Source organism: Molossus molossus, unplaced genomic scaffold, assembly GCF_014108415.1.
Source record: "Molossus molossus isolate mMolMol1 unplaced genomic scaffold, mMolMol1.p scaffold_m16_p_4, whole genome shotgun sequence".
Classification (NCBI taxonomy): Eukaryota; Metazoa; Chordata; class Mammalia; order Chiroptera; family Molossidae; genus Molossus; species Molossus molossus.
The window spans coordinates 30,893,537-30,905,602 of NW_023425377.1; positions in this window are offsets into that span (position 1 = coordinate 30,893,537).

A 12,066-nucleotide genomic window follows, 5' to 3' on the forward strand; every position below is an offset into this window, starting at 1 on the left:
GAGAGATAGAGAGAAACATCGACGTGAAAAGGACACATCGAGTGGCCACCACGCGCAAGACCAACCAGAGCCAGGGACAAACTGCAACTGAGGCACATGCCCTTAGCGGTAACCGAACCCGGGACTCTCTGGACCGCAGGCCAACTCTCTAACCACTGAGCCAAACCAACCAGGGCGGAAGTATGCTTCTTGTATGCTGGTCATTGTATGCTGACCAGCATACATTGTAGTATGACCAGCCTTAAAAAGGAAAGAAGTTCTCACCATGGCCAGTGTGGCTCAGTGGCCAGAGCATCATCGGTCCATGCACCAAAGGGTCACAGGTTCCATTCCTAGTCAAGGGCATGTACCTGGGTTGCAGGTTCAATACCTGGCCCCGGTCAGGGTCGCATGGGAGGCAACCAATGGACGTGTCTCTTGCACATCTCGCACACTGATGTTTCTCTCTCTCTCTCCCCCTCCCTCCCTCCCTCTCTTCCATTCTCTCTAAAAATCAATGGACGAAATATACTCAAGTGAGGAGTAACAAAAAGATAAAAGGAGCCCTGGCCGGTTTGGCTCAGCGGTTAGAGCGTCGGCCTGCGGTCCTGTGAGACCCGGGTTCGGTTCCCGCTAAGGGCGCATACCTCGGTTGCAGTTTGTCCCCGGCCCTGGTCGGTCGTGCGGGTGGCAGCCACTCGATGTGTCCCTTCACGTCGATGTTTCTCTCTCTCTCTCTCTTCCTCTCTCTCCCTCCCTCTCTATCTGAACAACAACCACCAAAAAATGTCCTCGGGTGAGGATAAAAAAAAAAAAAAAAAAAAAGATAAAAGGAGTAAGTTCTGACACCTGATACAACATGGATGAACCTTGAGGACATTATAAGCAAAATAAGCCAGTCACAAATAGAAATACTGTCTGATTCCACCCACACAAGGTACCTAGAGTAGTCAGATTCAGGGATATGGAAAATAGAGGGGTGGTTGCAGGGGCTGGGGAGGGAATGGGGAGGTATTGTCTAATGGACACAGAATTTCAGCTTTCCATGAGGAAGCGTTCTGGAGATGGTTGCACAACAGTGTGAATATGCTCAATGCCGGCGAACTTGTATACTTAAAACCGGTTATGATGGTAATAAATTTTATGTGATGTGTATACTACCACAATGAAAAAAAACAAACAAACAATAAAAAACCCCAGGTCATTTCAAAGGGGCCGCTTGATCACCTGTTCTCATCTATGATTAGTTTGGCTCAGCTTTGCTTTTCTGTAAAGGAAGATGAACCGAGAGCAGGACATCAAGGAGCTGAGTCTGGGAGATGGGTGATAGGGATGAAAACCATGAGGATGGTAGGTCACTGGGCTCTAGGATGTGCTATGAGAAAGGCCAGATCCCAGGCTTCCATCTTGCCCTAAGGGGGACACCCCTGCAGTCTCCCCAGTAGCAGGAGGAGACTGTAAAGGAAGGAATTCTCCCCAGAATGCTTTGGGAGCTACTTGAGGGTGAAGAGGAGATGGTAGTCTCTGTCTACACTGTTACTGAGGGTTGCTAGACTAGAGCCCCCCTCCATGGAGTAATAAGACTACACACTTATTATTACTAATTAGACCCCCATGACTCAGTGACACTGACTTGTTTAGAAAACCTTCTCCTAGACCTCTCCTCCCCAAACTGGTATAAGAGGGCCCAGCACCTTGTCTCAAAGTCAAGGGCAGGTGTGAGGATGGTGAAGCCACACACCCACACCAGCAGGGGGTGGGGTGGGCTCTCAGCCTTCTCTTTCCCTATCAGACCTTGGGAAAAAATTTCATTTTGGTCATAGAAAAGCAGCATTTTATTTTTACATTTTTAAAAATTTTGTTTTAATCCTCACTCGAGGATATTTTTCCATTGATTTTTTTTTTTTTTTTAGAGTGGGAGGGAGAGAAAGAGAGAGAAACATCCATGTGAGAGAGACATATTAATTGGCTGCCTCCCACATGGCCCCAGTAGGGGCTGGGAATCAAACCTGCAACCCAGTACGTGTCCTTGACCAGGAATCAAACCCGAGACCCTTCAGTTTGAGGGCCGACGCTCTTACTGCTGAGCCAAACCAGCCAGGGCCAGAGAAAAGCAGTATTTTAAACCTCTCTCATTAATGAGAGAAACATAATAGTTATACTAGTATAGAAATACTCAAGGAAGAAATATATTTCACTGTTTCATTTCTATGGATCCCTAGTCTGAGTCCCCAGCTTAACAGATGCTATTTTTATCAAATACTTTTCGATTCTGTGACATGCTTTGCCAGCTTTCTATTATTAGACAAATGAGGAAAAGTTCACATTTGATTTCTCTTCCCTCTGGCTTCTCCCTCCCCATTTGTGGGCAGGGCGGTGGGGTTGAGCAGGGTCCCTGGCCTTTCGGTAGAGGGTAGGAGACAGCCACCTGGAAATCACCTCGGTGCCAAAGCATCTGGAAATGGGCTCTGCCTTCTTCGCAAATGACATCTTGCCCTGGCTTCACTCCATCCCAGATGGCAGAGTGGATGAGACAGGGGGAAAACTACATGTTTTAGAGTATTTACAGCATTGTTCCTCCCCACCCCCACCTCCTGTGATGGAGGATTTGGTCTTGGCCACCTGAATTCTGAAGCTTTTCCTGTGCACAGCATAGGAGGACATGGGAAGGGATTCTGAATTGTGCGGTGCTGTGGGTGGGATGGCTTAATGAGTCCGACCCAAAAAGGGCAGGGCATTACCTACTAAAGCAGAATGGATCAGAAGGTGAGAGACATAAGAGCCAGAGATGGGTTGAACTTGGGGGAATTCAAGAGATAAATGAAAGGAGATTGGAGTAGCTGCTGAGCTGCCATGATGAGGAGGATTTAGGAGAGATATGGGAAACTTTTCAGAAATGTTGTTGGTGCTATGAATGGAACCCATCCTCCCTTTGGCATTTTTAAGAGATTTCAGTAAAGACGTAAATTGGTTTCAATGCTATTTTTTGTATGAGGGACTGGATTTATTCGAGACAGCCTGAACTACTGGAAGCTAAGGTTCATGATGAAGAAGCAACCTTCACCCCTCTTCTCCCGTCAACACAGATTGTAGCCCAGATATTTCAAACTGTTTCCTAGGGGCTGGGTGTAGAAGGCAGATAGGTCTTGTTTGGTTTTTTGAGAGTACTTTTTTTTTTTTTTTGCTCAGATAGAGTGGGAGGAAGAGGAAGAGAGAGAGAGAAACATCAATGTGAAAGGAACACATTGAGTGGCTGCCACCTGCACGACCAACCAGAGCCGGGGACAAACCGCAACCGAGGTACATGCCCTTAGCGGGAACCGAACCCGGGTCTCTCAGGACCGCAGGCCAACGCTCCAACCACTGAGCCAAACCAACCAGGGCGGAAGTATGCTTCTTGTATGCTGGTCATTGTATGCTGACCAGCATACGTTGTAGTATGACCAGCCTTAAAAAGGAAAGAAGTTCTCACCATGGCCAGTGTGGCTCAGTGGCCAGAGCATCATCGGTCCATGCACCAAAGGGTCACAGGTTCCATTCCTAGTCAAGGGCATGTACCTGGGTTGCAGGTTCAATACCTGGCCCCGGTCAGGGTTGCATGGGAGGCAACCAATGGACGTGTCTCTTGCACGTCTCGCACACTGATGTTTCTCTCTCTCTCTCCCCCTCCGTCCCTCCCTCTCTTCCATTCTCTCTAAAAATCAATGGACGAAATATACCCAAGTGAGGATTAACCAAAAGATAAAAGGAGTAAGTTCTGACACCTGATACAACATGGATGAACCTTGAGGACATTATAAGCAAAATAAGCCAGTCACAAATAGAAATACTGTCTGATTCCACCCACACAAGGTACCTAGAGTAGTCAGATTCAGGGATATGGAAAATAGAGGGGTGGTTGCAGGGGCTGGGGGAGGGAATGGGGAGGTATTGTCTAATGGACACAGAATTTCAGCTTCCATGAGGAAGCGTTCTGGAGTTGGTTGCACAACAGTGTGAATATGCTCAATGCCGGCGAACTTGTATACTTAAAACCGGTTATGATGGTAATAAATTTTATGTGATGTGTATACTACCACAATGAAAAAAAACAAACAAACAATAAAAAACCCCAGGTCATTTCAAAGGGGCCGCTTGATCACCTGTTCTCATCTATGATTAGTTTGGCTCAGCTTTGCTTTTCTGTAAAGGAAGATGAACCGAGAGCAGGACATCAAGGAGCTGAGTCTGGGAGATGGGTGATAGGGATGAAAACCATGAGGATGGTAGGTCACTGGGCTCTAGGATGTGCTATGAGAAAGGCCAGATCCCAGGCTTCCATCTTGCCCTAAGGGGGACACCCCTGCAGTCTCCCCAGTAGCAGGAGGAGACTGTAAAGGAAGGAATTCTCCCCAGAATGCTTTGGGAGCTACTTGAGGGTGAAGAGGAGATGGTAGTCTCTGTCTACACTGTTACTGAGGGTTGCTAGACTAGAGCCCCCCTCCATGGAGTAATAAGACTACACACTTATTATTACTAATTAGACCCCCATGACTCAGTGACACTGACTTGTTTAGAAAACCTTCTCCTAGACCTCTCCTCCCCAAACTGATATAAGAGGGCCCAGCACCTTGTCTCAAAGTCAAGGGCAGGTGTGAGGATGGTGAAGCCACACACCCACACCAGCAGGGGGTGGGGTGGGCTCTCAGCCTTCTCTTTCCCTATCAGACCTTGGGAAAAAATTTCATTTTGGTCATAGAAAAGCAGCATTTTATTTTTACATTTTTAAAAATTTTGTTTTAATCCTCACTCGAGGATATTTTTCCATTGATTTTTTTTTTTTTTTTTTTTTTAGAGTGGGAGGGAGAGAAAGAGAGAGAAACATCCATGTGAGAGAGACATATTAATTGGCTGCCTCCCACATGGCCCCAGTAGGGGCTGGGAATCAAACCTGCAACCCAGTACGTGTCCTTGACCAGGAATCAAACCCGAGACCCTTCAGTTTGAGGGCCGACGCTCTTACTGCTGAGCCAAACCAGCCAGGGCCAGAGAAAAGCAGTATTTTAAACCTCTCTCATTAATGAGAGAAACATAATAGTTATACTAGTATAGAAATACTCAAGGAAGAAATATATTTCACTGTTTCATTTCTATGGATCCCTAGTCTGAGTCCCCAGCTTAACAGATGCTATTTTTATCAAATACTTTTTGATTCTGTGACATGCTTTGCCAGCTTTCTATTATTAGACAAATGAGGAAAAGTTCACATTTGATTTCTCTTCCCTCTGGCTTCTCCCTCCCCATTTGTGGGCAGGGCGGTGGGGTTGAGCAGGGTCCCTGGCCTTTCGGTAGAGGGTAGGAGACAGCCACCTGGAAATCACCTCGGTGCCAAAGCATCTGGAAATGGGCTCTGCCTTCTTCGCAAATGACATCTTGCCCTGGCTTCACTCCATCCCAGATGGCAGAGTGGATGAGACAGGGGGAAAACTACATGTTTTAGAGTATTTACAGCATTGTTCCTCCCCACCCCCACCTCCTGTGATGGAGGATTTGGTCTTGGCCACCTGAATTCTGAAGCTTTTCCTGTGCGCAGCATAGGAGGACATGGGAAGGGATTCTGAATTGTGCGGTGCTGTGGGTGGGATGGCTTGTACGACCCAAAAAGGGCAGGGCATTACCTACTAAAGCAGAATGGATCAGAAGGTGAGAGACATAAGAGCCAGAGATGGGTTGAACTTGGGGGAATTCAAGAGATAAATGAAAGGAGATTGGAGTAGCTGCTGAGCTGCCATGATGAGGAGGATTTAGGAGAGATATGGGAAACTTTTCAGAAATGTTGTTGGTGCTATGAATGGAATCCATCCTCCCCTTTGGCATTTTTAAGAGATTTCAGTAAAGACGTAAATTGGTTTCAATGCTATTTTTTGTATGAGGGACTGGATTTATTCGAGACAGCCTGAACTACTGGAAGCTAAGGTTCATGATGAAGAAGCAACCTTCACCCCTCTTCTCCCGTCAACACAGATTGTAGCCCAGATATTTCAAACTGTTTCCTAGGGGCTGGGTGTAGAAGGCAGATAGGTCTTGTTTGGTTTTTTGAGAGTACTTTTTTTTTTTTTTTGCTCAGATAGAGTGGGAGGAAGAGGAAGAGAGAGAGAGAAACATCAATGTGAAAGAGACACATTGAGTGGCTGCCACCTGCACGACCAACCAGAGCCGGGGACAAACCGCAACCGAGGTACATGCCCTTAGCGGGAACCGAACCCGGGTCTCTCAGGACCGCAGGCCAACGCTCCAACCACTGAGCCAAACCAACCAGGGCGGAAGTATGCTTCTTGTATGCTGGTCATTGTATGCTGACCAGCATACATTGTAGTATGACCAGCCTTAAAAAGGAAAGAAGTTCTCACCATGGCCAGTGTGGCTCAGTGGCCAGAGCATCATCGGTCCATGCACCAAAGGGTCACAGGTTCCATTCCTAGTCAAGGGCATGTACCTGGGTTGCAGGTTCAATACCTGGCCCCGGTCAGGGTTGCATGGGAGGCAACCAATGGACGTGTCTCTTGCACGTCTCGCACACTGATGTTTCTCTCTCTCTCTCCCCCTCCGTCCCTCCCTCTCTTCCATTCTCTCTAAAAATCAATGGACGAAATATACCCAAGTGAGGATTAACCAAAAGATAAAAGGAGTAAGTTCTGACACCTGATACAACATGGATGAACCTTGAGGACATTATAAGCAAAATAAGCCAGTCACAAATAGAAATACTGTCTGATTCCACCCACACAAGGTACCTAGAGTAGTCAGATTCAGGGATATGGAAAATAGAGGGGTGGTTGCAGGGGCTGGGGAGGGAATGGGGAGGTATTGTCTAATGGACACAGAATTTCAGCTTTCCATGAGGAAGCGTTCTGGAGATGGTTGCACAACAGTGTGAATATGCTCAATGCCGGCGAACTTGTATACTTAAAACCGGTTATGATGGTAATAAATTTTATGTGATGTGTATACTACCACAATGAAAAAAAACAAACAAACAATAAAAAACCCCAGGTCATTTCAAAGGGGCCGCTTGATCACCTGTTCTCATCTATGATTAGTTTGGCTCAGCTTTGCTTTTCTGTAAAGGAAGGTGAACCGAGAGCAGGACATCAAGGAGCTGAGTCTGGGAGATGGGTGATAGGGATGAAAACCATGAGGATGGTAGGTCACTGGGCTCTAGGATGTGCTATGAGAAAGGCCAGATCCCAGGCTTCCATCTTGCCCTAAGGGGGACACCCCTGCAGTCTCCCCAGTAGCAGGAGGAGACTGTAAAGGAAGGAATTCTCCCCAGAATGCTTTGGGAGCTACTTGAGGGTGAAGAGGAGATGGTAGTCTCTGTCTACACTGTTACTGAGGGTTGCTAGACTAGAGCCCCCCTGCATGGAGTAATAAGACTACACACTTACTTTTTTTTAAGGCCACCGTTGAAAATTAGGAGTTCACATTTAAAAATCCTGCATTTCCTAATTCTCCTTAAAAAAAAAAAGGAAAAATCTGGCAACACGAGACTCTCATTTTTATAAGGCAAAAATAGGCTTGTGCTCTCTAGTTAATCCCGTGCCCACCACTCACAGAGAGTGTGCATGTGCACAAACACCTGGCCCACTCCCTACATCTGTATTTCCTACCATCTGGTAATGGCAGACAAGATAATTAGGGCTTGCTCTCCTGCTGAGGACAATAAAAAAAGCTGGACAAAAAATCAAAATCAGCCTGAAGGCATCAAAAAGTTAAAAAGATGATGAAAAATTGCCACAAAGATGGACATTAGGGAGGTAAGCCCAACCACTGAGGACTCTTTTCCCTTTGGGCCAGGTACTGCTTCTGGAAGGACAACTAAGAAGCTGAGAGGCTAAGCAGCATCTAGATAGCTTTGCATGCCTCAGTGGACAAAAGTTGCAATCTAGTGCCCACCAAAGGAAGGGGAGCCCATAACCCCCCGTTTTAGACTAGGACCCTGAAGAATTGCACCTTACAACTGGATGCATTGGAGATAGACTAGATTTTTGCAGGGCTTCAGCCCAGCTTCCAATGAGTTAGTCTTCAAATTGGATTAAGGTGATCCCAGATTACTAGCATCCCCCGGGGCCTAGCAGAAGCAAATGTTACCATAGCATCTCACATTACTTCTAGTAATGATTTTTCGCATATAAGTTCAGCACACATGAAAAGAACCACACATAAGGAAATAAGACAACATGAACGAGATCCAGCAGAAACAATTACACGAGAAACAATCCCAAAGAACTCCAGTTACTAGAGTTATTACACACACACACACACACACACACACACTTTAAAGTAACTATGTTGACTATGCAAAGAAGATAAAAGACAAGATTAAAAATTTGGCAGAGAACTGGGAACTTAAAAGAAAAAGGACAATGAAGATTTGAAAAACAACCCAATAGAGATTTGGAACTGAAAAATAGAATAACAAAAGTGAAGAGCTCAGTGGATGGGTTTAACAGCGGATTGGACAGAATTAAAGAGAGAATTGATGAACTAGGAAGCAGGTGAGAAGAAAACATCAGGATGAAAGAACAAAAGGCTGGGAACTACTGCAGAGAGAACAAGTGATATGGAAGACAAAGGAAGGCTGAAGTCCTAGAAGGAGGAGAGAGAATGAATAGAGCAGCAGCAATATCTAAAGAGAAAATAATAGAGAAATTGCCAAAAGTGACTAAAAACATCAAAGCCACAGATTCCCTGGGAGCTCCAAGCTGGGTAAATAGAAAGCCATGTCTAGGTACATCCTAGTTAAAATAAATGAAAACCAAAGACAAAGAGAAACAAAATGTTAAAAGCAGCCACCATTACTTGAAAGAGAGAGAGAAAGAGAGAGAGAGAGCATCAGCTTACTTCTTGACAGAAGCAATGAAAGCCAGAAATTAATGGAATTTAAATATCTTTAAAGTCTGAAGGAAAATAACTGCCCACTTAGAACGTTTTGTCCAGTGAAAACAGCCTCCAATAATAAATATGTGTTCTTTAAGTAGAAGGAAAATGATTTAAGATGGAAGGTTATAGATACAGCAAAAAATGAAGGACGCTGCAAAGGTTAGTTTAAGGAAATCTAAAAGCATTAAACTGTAAAAAACAACATTGGGGGTTAAAAAATTAAAATATAAAACAAGTACATGTAAGTCAGGAGGAGGGATAAATAGAATTAAAATAGTCTAAGTTCCTTGTATTATAACAACAGAAAATAAAAATACCAATTAACATTAAACGTTGATAAATCAAACAAATATATATATATATATATATATATATATATATATATATTTATCTAGGATAACTCTAAAAGAATAGTTTAAAAAGGATATAACTTCTAAGAGTATAGAGGGGAAAATAGAATATTGAACTATTCCAAAAGCAGACAGGAAAGTAGAATAAAAAGATCATAGAGCCCTGGTCAGTGTGGCTCAGTGGTTGGTGTGTTGGCCCGTGCACCAAAGGGCCTTGGGTTCGATTCCCGTTCAAGGGCACATACTTGGGTTGCAGGTTCAATATCCAGCCCCAGTAAGGATGCGTGCAGGAGGCAACCAATCCACATCTCTCTCTCTCTCCCTCTCTCCTCCTCCTTCCCTCCCCATTCTAAAAATCAATGGAAAAAATATCCTCGGGTAAAATTTAACACACACACACACAGAGCGTGAGGTAAATGAAAACATTTAACAAGATGGTAGATTTAAATTCGAATAATATCAATAATTACATTAAATACAAATTAACAAAATACTTCGATTAAAAGTCAAAAAGTATTGAACTGGGTAAAATAATCTACTATTTATAAGAAACATCTAATTTTTTTTAAATGTTGAAAGTAAATGGAGAAATTATATTAATATTGACAGTATATGTAAATATCAAAGTAGATTTTAAGGCAAAAAGCATTATCGCAGCTAAAGAAGGATACATCAAAATGATAAAAAATTCAATCCTACATATCTTTTTTAAGGAATATATTTTTTATTGATTTTTTTTAGAAAGCGAGGAAGGAAGAGAGAGATAGAAACATAGATGTGAGAGAGAAACATTGATTGGTTGCCTCCTGCATGCCCCTCACTGGGGACCAAGCTTGTAACCTGGGCATGTTCCTGACCAGGAATCGAACCAGGACCTCTCAGTTCATGGGACTACAATTAATCCACTGAGCCACACCAGCCAGGCAATCGTACACACTTGATCATTCCTTATAAGGCTGCTGAAGGAATATGAAGCTAAGATTGACAAAAATCTGCCAGCAGAAGTGAGCAGATAAATGAGTAAGGATGTAGATTATGTGAACAAGACGAGCAAACTTGACTTAGTGGATATAGATAGACTATTACACCCAACAATTACAAATTCACTTTCCCCAAATATTGATGACTCCCTACTTTCCAAGCAAATAATCGGATTAAAATTATCCCCCTCATTTATGCTAGATGTGACCATAAAACTTATTTTGGCCAATGACATGTGAGTAGAAGTAATTTTCAGGTGCTGGTGTGTTAGCAAACACATCTCCCCTTTCCCTCCTGAAAGCAGGGGCCTGGAGCTCCCTCAGTCTGGGTCCTTGATTGAGAATCATGTGGAGCAGAGCTTGCCAGCCAAACTTCAATGGGCATGTCGATATCATTGAGTGAGAAATAGGCCGTTGGTATTTTATGTTGCTGTGATTTGGGAATTATTTATAACCACGGTATAACCCCCATCTATCCTAATACCAGTATGAATCTAATCAGATTAAAGTAGGAAATTAGGTAGACAGCTGTTCTCAAGGAACATGATGAACTGCAAATACACACAAACACACACATAAACCAATTTTAAAAACACAAAGCAGATCAATTATATTCTATCTGCTATTCTGAAAATTTCCCCCAATTAATAATATATTCATGGTTATTTTCAGTATCATCTCAAAGAGATTTGCCTCTTTTCTTTTTTATTGGCTGCTTAGTATGTTACTGTATAGCTGTACCATAATTAAGTAACCATTCCCTTGTTCACAGACATTTAGGTTGTTTCCACTGTTACACTCAAAGTTTCAGTGAACCTCTTGTGGATAATAGTCACACTTTTTTTTCAATCTTTACCCAAGGATATTCTTCCATCTATCTTCAGATAGAGTGGGAAGGAGAGAGAGAAAGAAACATTGAGAGAGAAAGAAACATTGATGTGAGAGAGATACATTGACTGGTTACCTCCTGCAAGACCTGACTAGGGCCGGGGACTGAACCATAAGTGAGATACATGCCCTTGACCAGAATCGCGCCTGCGACTCCTTGGTCCGTGGGCCAACACTCCAACCACTGAGCCAAACAGTCAGGGCAATTGTCATACATTTTAATGTCTTCTTTCTACAAACAATAAGACCAGTCTTGCCACCAGTTGAATGGTGGAAGTTTTAGGCTGGTAACAGAAACACAAACAGGCAGGCCATTTGAGGTGATGATTGGGTTAGTGGGTGCCTGGTATGGTTGGATGCCCCCAACAGTGTCTTAAACATAATGGACACTGAATAAGGACTTGCTGAATGAATGAATGAATGAATGATTGAATGAATGAATGAGCAAACAAATGAATCCACATCCACTGTAGACATTTGTTGGGCCTGCCCTGCCCTAATCTATATCAGGATTTCTCAAGCTAAGCACTACTGACTTTTGGGGCTGGGCACGTCTTTGTTGTGGGGTTGTCCTGGATGTTGTGGAATGTTCAGCAGCATCCTGGCCTTGATCCACTAGATGCTACTAGTACAATCCCAGTTGCAGCAATAAGAATGTCTCCAGTGCCCTGGCCAGTTTGGCTCAGCGGTTAGAGTGTCGACCTGCGGTCCCGAGAGACCCGGGTTTGGTTCCTGCTAAGGGCACATACCTCGGTTGCAGTTTGTCCCCGGCCCTGGTTGGTTGTGTGGGTGGCAGCCACTCGATGTGTCCCTTTCACGTCAATGTTTCTCTCTCTCTCTCTCCCTCCCAGTCTGTCTGAATAAAAAATGGAAAAATGTCCTCGGGTGAGGATAAAAAAAAAAATGTCTCCAGAAATTGCCAAGTGTCCCCTGAGGAAATACTGCCC